General features: G+C 51.1%; 1 long non-coding RNA gene across 1 annotated transcript; it reads left to right on the top strand.

The window, feature by feature from the left end:
- Window positions 1–1,622: 1,622 nt before the first annotated feature.
- LOC123479500 (uncharacterized) lies at window positions 1,623–8,253 on the top strand. Its single transcript, XR_008425611.1, has 3 exons — window positions 1,623–1,733; window positions 6,469–6,593; window positions 7,718–8,253. It is a non-coding gene; the product is annotated as an uncharacterized lncRNA (long non-coding RNA).
- Window positions 8,254–8,693: the final 440 nt, after the last annotated feature.

Genomic DNA, 8,693 nt, shown 5'->3' with positions numbered 1-8,693 from the left:
ACTAAAACAGCCGAACAACAACTTAAGCTGTTCCCCCCAGACCGAAATACTTCAGTCTTTACCTATTCCTCCCCCACCCCCAACTCCAGTGGCTGATGTCCATGCACATCCAGCGTGGCCGGATTCAGCGCCCCCCCATGGTGCCCTCTCTCTGACCATTGCAGAGGGGCTCAGAGGACACCCTAGTCAGCATCGGGCCATTCATTAAGACTTGCCCTGTCACTCCCTGCCCTCCCAGGTCTCCACGCCAGGGTCAACAGGGCTGGCCCCCTCCTCTCAAGGACCCGCTTCTCGTTTGTGATACATGAAATGAAAGTGACTTTTGTCATATGCGAATGAAGTGACTTTTGGACCACGTCTAAGCAAGGAGGCTGGTTGCCAGGAGAACCAACCATGGGATTGGAGGGTTGGAACCTTCGGTTCCACCCCATGACCTCTGGGGGTCAGAGGAGGGAGGAGGGGCTGCAGGTGCTGACTCAGTCTCCGAGGGTCAGTGGTTTAATCATTTACACCTATGTAATGAAGCTTCCACGAAGAGCTACCCGCTGGGCCTCTGGGCCCGCTGTCAGAACCCTTCCCACTCAAGTCCTAGCTCAGGTATTTTGGTTGCAAAGAACAGAAACACACTCATCTTATCCTAACCGAAGGGCTATTGAAGGATACACGTGGACTTGGGTGGGGCCCGTGAGGTGGTGGGGACCAGGGACTGGTCCTCGATGAGTGTCTTCTGTCCTGGGTGGGTCCCACCCCCTGTGCACAGTCTGCTCCCTGTCACCAGCCAGCCTCCCCACTCACCCCTCGCTCACGGGATGTGCTGTCTCATGTCTTTGATTCCACGGGGTGCGTCACGGCCTTCCAGCACGTCCCCTACCCCTCCAACAGTAACTGCCCATCCCCTGACCTTTGGTCAAGCTCCTGAGCAGATTCCAGGCTGGGCCATAGGGCAAGGCGGCCTGGGTCACTAGTGGCTGGCCAGCCCTTCGTCAGGTACCTGCCCTGGTCCACTCAGCCAAGGCCAAGAGGAGCTGTGGTCCTTCCCAGGCTGGCCTTCCAAAGGGACAGGGGGTGGTGGCCCTCAGCAATCCTGTGCCCATCTCCTGTGTCCTGCGCTAGGACATCTCAAATACAACCCCTCCAAAGAGTGAGCGTTCTCACACTTCCAGGCTGCCTGGAACAGGGGCTTGAGTGGAAGGAGGCCTGTGTGCGAGGGTGGAGGAGGGGTGGAGGAGGGGTGGGCCCACACTTGCCTGGGCAGCAACAGACGCCTCCGCAGTGTCAGTCAGGGTGGAGGTGGGTGGTGATGAGGCGGGGCGCAGGGCGGGCTGAGCAAGGTGCCTCCTCTTTGGACAGGGCACTGGCCCCATGGCCCCTCGCTTATCCTCACTTCCTGCCACCCCGGGAGCTTCGGAGTTTGTGAGGCTCAGGGAAAGGGAGGCCCAGAGACCTCAGCTGAGGCCTTGTGGCTGTGCTGGGCCCAGGACCCCTGACTCCTGGTAGACGCTCCCAGCCACTGGACCTGCTTTGGCTCCCACCCTGATACCGGCCAGTGTCTGTAGTGAGGGAGGGGCGACAGGAAACCCCCTAAGCAGTGTGGGAGAGCCCGAGCGCCCTGGGTAAAGGGTAAACAAGCCAGTTGCCCTGGCAACAGAGCTAGGCGGTGCCTGTCACAGATTTCCCACCCCTGGGCAGAGTCAGGGCAGGAGGAGACCTTGCACAGAGTCTGCACGAGGATGGTAAGGGTGATTGACAGAGGGAAAAGCCATTCTACCCCTTCCAGAACATGGAGCAGGAGGAGGTGCTGACCTGCCAGTCTAGCCAGAAAAAGGCGGGATTGGCTGGGGAAGCTGGGTGCTTCTGGAGCACACAGAATTTTGGGTCTGGAGTTAAAACAGAGGGAGGGCAGAGATTTGGCCCTTCTCCTTCCCCTTGCTCGCCCGGCTGGGGGGCGGCTCATGCCAAGGCTGAGTCCTGTGCTCTAGGCCACACCCCAGGGACACATGCCCCAGTAGAAGCTGTAGGATGCCTCGGTGACTTCTGTGCCGCCTGGATGGTCCCGGACTGCGCTCGTCTCTTCCTCTGGGATCAGAGGTGCACAGACGTGTGGGCCGGAGCGCTGGTGGGGCCTGGTGGACGCCAGGTCCTGCTGCCGGAGTCCCAGCTGCAGCGGTTGGCAGCGGCCCTGGACCCCCAGCGTGGGAAGCAGTCGCAGTGTCGTGATGGCGTCTCCAGCCCCACCTGGGCAGGCTCCAGGGAGGGAGACTGAAGCCCGAGAGCTGTCTGCTTCTCAGCCTCAAGCTGCAGATAAAAATGGAGAGGGATTTCTGGATACTCTTTATGGTTCTGGGGCAGCTAGGTTTTTTCTGTAAGAGAGTGGCCTGGAGTTGGGGAGTCTTCCCTTCTCTCAAATTGTGCAACATCTTAACAAAGACCCTTTTCCTTCTCCATCGACCTTCGTCTTATGCCTGTGTTTGACAGCGGGCAGCCGAACGCTACTTTTGTTCAGTAACAGTTTGTCGACCAAGATGGGACTCTGGACCTCAGTCAGGTCCCGGCCGCCTGGGGCAGACTGACCCCGGGAGGCCGACTGTGGGGATTTCCCCGCACCCCTGCTCCGGTGCCGGTGGCCGGAAATGCTGGGACAGTGGAAGGAAACAACAGGTCTGGGGTGGAAAGGGACCCCAAGACTGCATGAGCTGAACTGACGTGCACATTGGTGCTTGGGCGCTCTGCCATTTGGGTCTGGTTAGAACCACTTGCGGTACCGCTCGGCGGGCCTTGCCTGCCATTCTGGCTGTAGGCCACATGGTGGGCTGTGCCAGACTGTGCTCATGGGCACTGCGCCGTTTGGGCTCCGGGCAACTTGGCAGGCCGTGCGTACCGTTCCAGTTATGTGCCGTGTGGTGCCATTCTGGTTTATGCAACTTGGGCTTTGCACCATTCAGGCTCTGTGCCGCTTGGACGTTGTGTTGCTCAGGTTTCTGTGCAACTGGGACTTTATGGGGGCAGCTCTGGTTTTGGGGACCAGAGGGTGGGGTCTGAGGGAGACCATTTGATCTCACAACTGGGATCGATGCGGACTGTTTGAGCTCTGGAGGCCATGAACTGGCATCTGATGGGGTCTGCTCTGGGAGCCATGAATGGGGGTTTGGGTGAGGACTGTCCAAGTTTTGGGGGGCCACTGCAGAAGCTGGTCTGAGAAGGAGACAGATTTGAAGAAGGGGTGAGGATTACCTGCGTTTTGGGGGACCATGTTTGGGGGCCACAATTTGCAGCACTGGTTGGCAAAAGACAGGACCCTAAAACCTGCTTGTGAGATGGAGCTGTGGGTTCCAGCTTTGCTCGTATATATTTGCTCATAAATTCCCAGTTTGCCTACATTTTTTTGGTCATAGCCTCAGGCCTGTATGTCCGGGCCAACAGGAGCTGTTCTGTTTCAGCTACTGGAGTGAGCCCACGGGGCCGAGTTTTAGTGGACTGGGCTATGTGCAACCACTGTCCAGTGTCTAGGAGGGAGCTGGCTTTCTGTTGTAACACTGCCTGGCCTGTGTATATTTTGGACTCTGGGGAAAAGTGGCCCATAAGTAGTTCTTTAAATTGGTTCGCCATCATGAGGCTGGAGTTGTACGGTCAATGGAGAAGTGGGATTAGATCCCGCATGTCTGGGCATTCAATTCATTGCACAATAGGATTTTTGCAAGGCCTGAGTTTCAAGAAGTTACAGAATGTGTTTGCAGATCTAAGGGCTTTTAGCTGCCTGATATAGAGTTAGAGTAAGGTCCTTTCCATCATTAAAAAGGACAAGGATTGAAAGTGAGTTAGGCTAAAATGGTTATTTCTGAATGGGTAAGAAGTTTGTGAAAGTTATAACTTTGAAAAGAAAGAAACTTCAGCTCATGGCCACGGTTATTCTTTGCTCGCTTTCTTATCTGTTAGGGACTTGGTATAATCTTTGCTATTTTGTATGTACTGGGAATCCTCTGTCTCTGACATTTGGGGCTTTGGGCCATTTGGACCTTGTCAAGGTCATTTGGTGCCAGTCTGTGTACTGGCTGGTGTGAGAGAATGTCTCCGTCATTGCGGTTTTGTGTCATCGGAACCTAGTAAAGGTCATTTGGGATGCTGGTTGGCATGCCAGTTAGTGTGAGAGTCGAAGGCTAGTTCAAGTCCTCACCCCAGTTTTTGTTTATTTATAATTTTTATTATTATTTTTTCCTTTTTAAAGTATATTTTAGTGATTATGCTATTACAGTTTTCCCATTTTTTTACCTCTTTATCCCCCTCTGCCCAGTATCCCCATTCCCTCCAACAATCTCCCCCTTAGTTCATGTCCATGGGTTGTGCATATAAGTTCTTTGGCTTCTCCATTCCCATACTGTTCTTAACCTCCTCTTGTCTATTTTGTACCTATCAGTTATGCTTCTTATCCCTGTACCTTTTCCCTCATTCTCCTCCCTCCCTCTCCCTGCTGATAACCCTCCACGTGATCTCCGTTTCTGTGAATCTGTTCGTGTTCTAGTTGTTTGCTTAGTTTGCTTTTGTTTTTGTTTTTTTTAGGTTCAGTTGTTGACAGTTGTGAGTTTGTTGTCATTTTACTATTCATAGTTTTGATCTTATTTTTCTTAGATAAGTCCTTTTAACATTTCATATACTAAGGGCTTGCTGATGATGAACTCCTTTAACTTGATTTTATCTGGGAAGCACTTTATCTGCCCTTCCATTCTACATGATAGCTTTGCTGGATAGAGTAATCTTGGATGTAGGCCCTTGCCTTTCATGACCTGGAATACTTCTTTCCAGCCCCTTCCTGCCTGCAAGGTTTCTTTTGAGAAATCAGCTGTCTAGTGGGAACTCCTTTGCAGGTAACTGTCTCCTTTCCTCTTGCTGCTTTTAAGATTCTCTCCTTATCTTTAATCTTTGGCATTTTAATTATGATGTGTCTTGGTGTGTTCCTCTTTGGGTCCAACTTGTTTGGGATTGTCTGAGCTTCCTGGACTTGTACATCTATTTACTTCACCAGATTGGGGAAGTTTTCCTTCATTATTTTTTCCAATAAGTTTTCAATTTCGTACTCTTCCTCTTCTCCTTCTGGCACCCCTGTGATTCAGATGTTGGAATGTTTAAGGTTGTCCCAGAGGTTCCTAAGCCTCTCTTCAGTTTTTTGAATTCTTGTTTCTTCATTCTGTTCCAGTTCAATGTTTATTTCTTCCTTTTGTTCCAAATAATTGATTTGAGTGCTGGTTTCCTTCCCTTCACTGTTGGTTCCCTGTATATTTTTATTTATTTCAATTTGTATAACCTTCACTTCTTCCTTTATTTTGCATCTATACTCAATCATTTCTCCGAGCATCCGACTACTAGTGTTTTGAACTCTGCATCTGATAGGCTGGCTGTCTCCTCCTCACTTAGTTCTTTTTCTAGAGTTTTGATCTGTTCTTTCATTTGGGCCATATTTCTTTGTCTCAGTGTGCCTCTTATGTAGTAAGGAGTGGAGCCTTTGGTATTCGCTAGGACAGGGCAACCCACTTCGCTGTGTTATAGTGTTGTACCTGGGGGAGGGGTTATAGAAGGAACAATGCCAGTTGCTTTCAGTCACTTCCCCTGCTGAGTGAGTGATGGCATAAAGTTTCTTTGCATAAATCCAATAAGACCAGTTTCCAGTTGTGGTTTTATTAACCAAGACTTTGACTGGAATGGCATGCCTATAGGAGGCATGCCTGGACTCTGGTTGTTACCAGAAGTTCTTGAGGAAATGAGATTGACTTTCAAAGCTATTGAAAGCCCACTGGAGAAATGGCCTGGTACCTTGTTTGGTCATGTGGTTCGTGGTAGTCTTTCCAGGTAAGGAACAAAGGTCGTTTTGCTGAAAGATGTCAGGGAGGAACCTTAAGAGATTTGGGGAATATCGAGGACTTGAGGAATACGGGCTCTGCAGGCAAAGCCCGATGGCAGGTATCGGGTGTGGCTTCTCTTCCCTGAAGGGCTGACTAAAGTTCATTCCAAAGGCTCCTTGTGGAAGTTTCAGCAAAGCAGATTTAAAGGGTGTATGTGATTAATTATGGTTCTTGTTGTGTTTATGCAAGTAATCAGGCAAAATTAAAAACTGGCAGTTCCTTTGATGACAGTGATGGTGATCTTAAGGAGAAAAATCGTGTTCCAAGGAAAATCACAATGCTCAGTTATGGATATTGGACTCTTGTGCAGCTAAGTGTCCTGAAAGTTCTGTTTTCACTTGGAAGCTGAACTGGTTTCTGTATATGCCAAACAGATGTTAACTCATCACCTGATGACATCGCCAGGGATGTTCAATTTACAGGCAAGAAGAATTTATCAAATGATGATTATATAATATCATTCCAGAAAAGGCCTGGCAACTTGACACCTTCTCAAATGACAAACTTGTGGGCTCAGAGACTGGTTTATGATTTGTTGTGTGAATTAACCATTGTGTTTTTCCTTCTGTTTTCACAGAGGGTGTTGCCTATGACCTCATTACCTGGGTGATTGTTTACACAGTATAAGCCTCGCTTTAGAAGCTCGTCTGCACTGCCACCTCCTGAGACTCAATGGTTTGGCTGGACTGGATGGTCGAGTTGGTAAAGTATGAAGCAGTCTTCCAGCTTCACTTAAAACTGCTTTCCTTTTCTGCCCTAATGGTTCAGACAGAAAAAGCCCATAATTTTTCAGAAGGGGGCAGGAATCTTAGAATATCCGCTCAGCCTAATCTGAGTTAAGTATAGTGGACAAAAGGGTTTCAGACAGGTGTGACATGCTTTACATACCTTCCTCCAAGGAAGCCACTCGTTTCTTAATCTGGGACACTGTAGAATTAGTTTGTAGAGTTGTTATGGTTCTAACTATGTCTTCTAACCTTCTTGCCAAATTTTGTCACCTCAACAAGGATGCCAACTTGTCAAGCAGTGCCATCTTTTGCACGTCATGCATGCCACTTTCTAGGGACAGCCAACTGACCTGGACTCTGCAAGATCATTTTCCCTCATGTGAAGGCTTCCCTCCACTTCAGACAATCCACCTTCTTTTTGTTCTCTGCATCCGGGGATAGGTAGGACTATGTCTTTGGCCAGCAGGAGGTAGCTACAGAAGAACAAAACCTTTGCCCATTTGCCTTTGTAAGATTACAAGGGTCCAGAAGTGTTAACAGGGAGAATTGATACTGGTGTGGTGTCTGTAGTGAGGGAAGGGTCACAGGAACCCCCCGAGGCAACGTGGGAAAGGCTGTCTTCCCAAGGTAAAGGGTCAATAAGTGCGCAGTGTCACGTTGTCCTGGCAACCGAGTTAGCATGGCACGTGATGACAGATTCCCCTACTCTCAAGCAGAGATGTGGCAGGAGGAGACCTTGCATGGAGTCTGTGTGAGGATGGTAAGGGTGATTGACGGAGGGAAAAGCCCTCCTACCCCCTTCAGGAACATGGCCGCAGGGAGAGGTACTAACCTGCCAGTATAGCTGAGAAAAGGACAGGATTGGCTAGGGAAACTGGATGCTTCTGGAACACACAGAATTTTGGTCCAGGATATTTAAAACAGAGGGAGGGATGAGACTCAGCCCTTCTCCTTCCCCATGCTTACCTGGTCAGGGGGCCAGCTTGTGCTGAGGCCAAGTCCCGTGCACTGGGCTGTGCCCATGGGATGCTGCGGCATCTTCTGCACTGTGTGCGTGTCCCGGACCATGCCCTTCTCTTCCTGTGGGTCTGTGCACAGATGTGCAGTCTGGAGCACTCGTGGCACTCGGTGGGCGGTGGGCCCTGAGAACAAAGCGCCTGCATGACTGGCTGAAGCAGTTGGCAGCAGCCCTGGACCACCGGCATGGAAAACAGCTGCAGCCGTAGCGATGGCGGTGCTAGGCCCCCACATGCAGACTCCAGGGAAGGAGACTGAAGCTGGAAAGCTGTCTGCTTCCCTCCAGCCTCGGGCTACAGGCAAGGATTGAGTGGGATTTCTGGACACTGTTTCTGGTTCTGGGGGTGGCTGGGTTTTGTCTGTGTGAGATTGGCTTTGAGTCAGGGAGTCCACCAACATCACCGTTCCGCCAAATTGTGCAACATCTTAATAAAGACCTTTTTCCTTCCCCACCAAACTTTATCTTATGCCTGTGTTTGGGCTAACCTCACTTTTGTTTGGTAACAACCCCAGGGCTCACTGGTGACGGCTCCCTCTGCCACGGGAAGGTGGCCATGCTCTGATCAGGTCCTCTTCCCCTTTTCCCAAGCAGCTCAGGGCAGAGCCCAGTAAATCAAACGCGGCCCATCGATCAGAGGTCACTGGGCCAGAGCCGGTCGATGCCTGCAGACAGCTGGGCAGGCTAGTGATGAAGTACTGGCTTCTCGGTGGGGGTGAGGCTGGCCCTGGGATTTAATTCCCTGCCTCCTCCACAAGGCTCCAGTTCGGGCGACAGGAGGGAAGACAGATGAGGTTCTGAGGCCAGCGGGGAGTGGGGTGCTGGGATAGGGCGGGGGTGGGGCACGTGGAAGTTGTGAGGTTCACAGGCCCTCTTCACTCCTGTGGGCAGGCTTCTCTTGGGGACCCCCAAGAGGAACATCCACTCCCAGACCTACCCCTACCCACCCTACAAAGCACATTCCACACTGTTTTCTTGTCCCTGTAGGCATAAGGCTGTCGGCCCCTCTAAAGTGACGGAGCTCTGGGGGCAGGGAGGGACACAGGAGGCTAAAGATGG

This window comes from Desmodus rotundus, chromosome 11 (assembly GCF_022682495.2).
Source record: "Desmodus rotundus isolate HL8 chromosome 11, HLdesRot8A.1, whole genome shotgun sequence".
Taxonomy (NCBI): Eukaryota; Metazoa; Chordata; class Mammalia; order Chiroptera; family Phyllostomidae; genus Desmodus; species Desmodus rotundus.
Note: the sequence above shows the minus strand (reverse complement) of the source record. Positions and strands in the feature narration are given on the sequence as shown.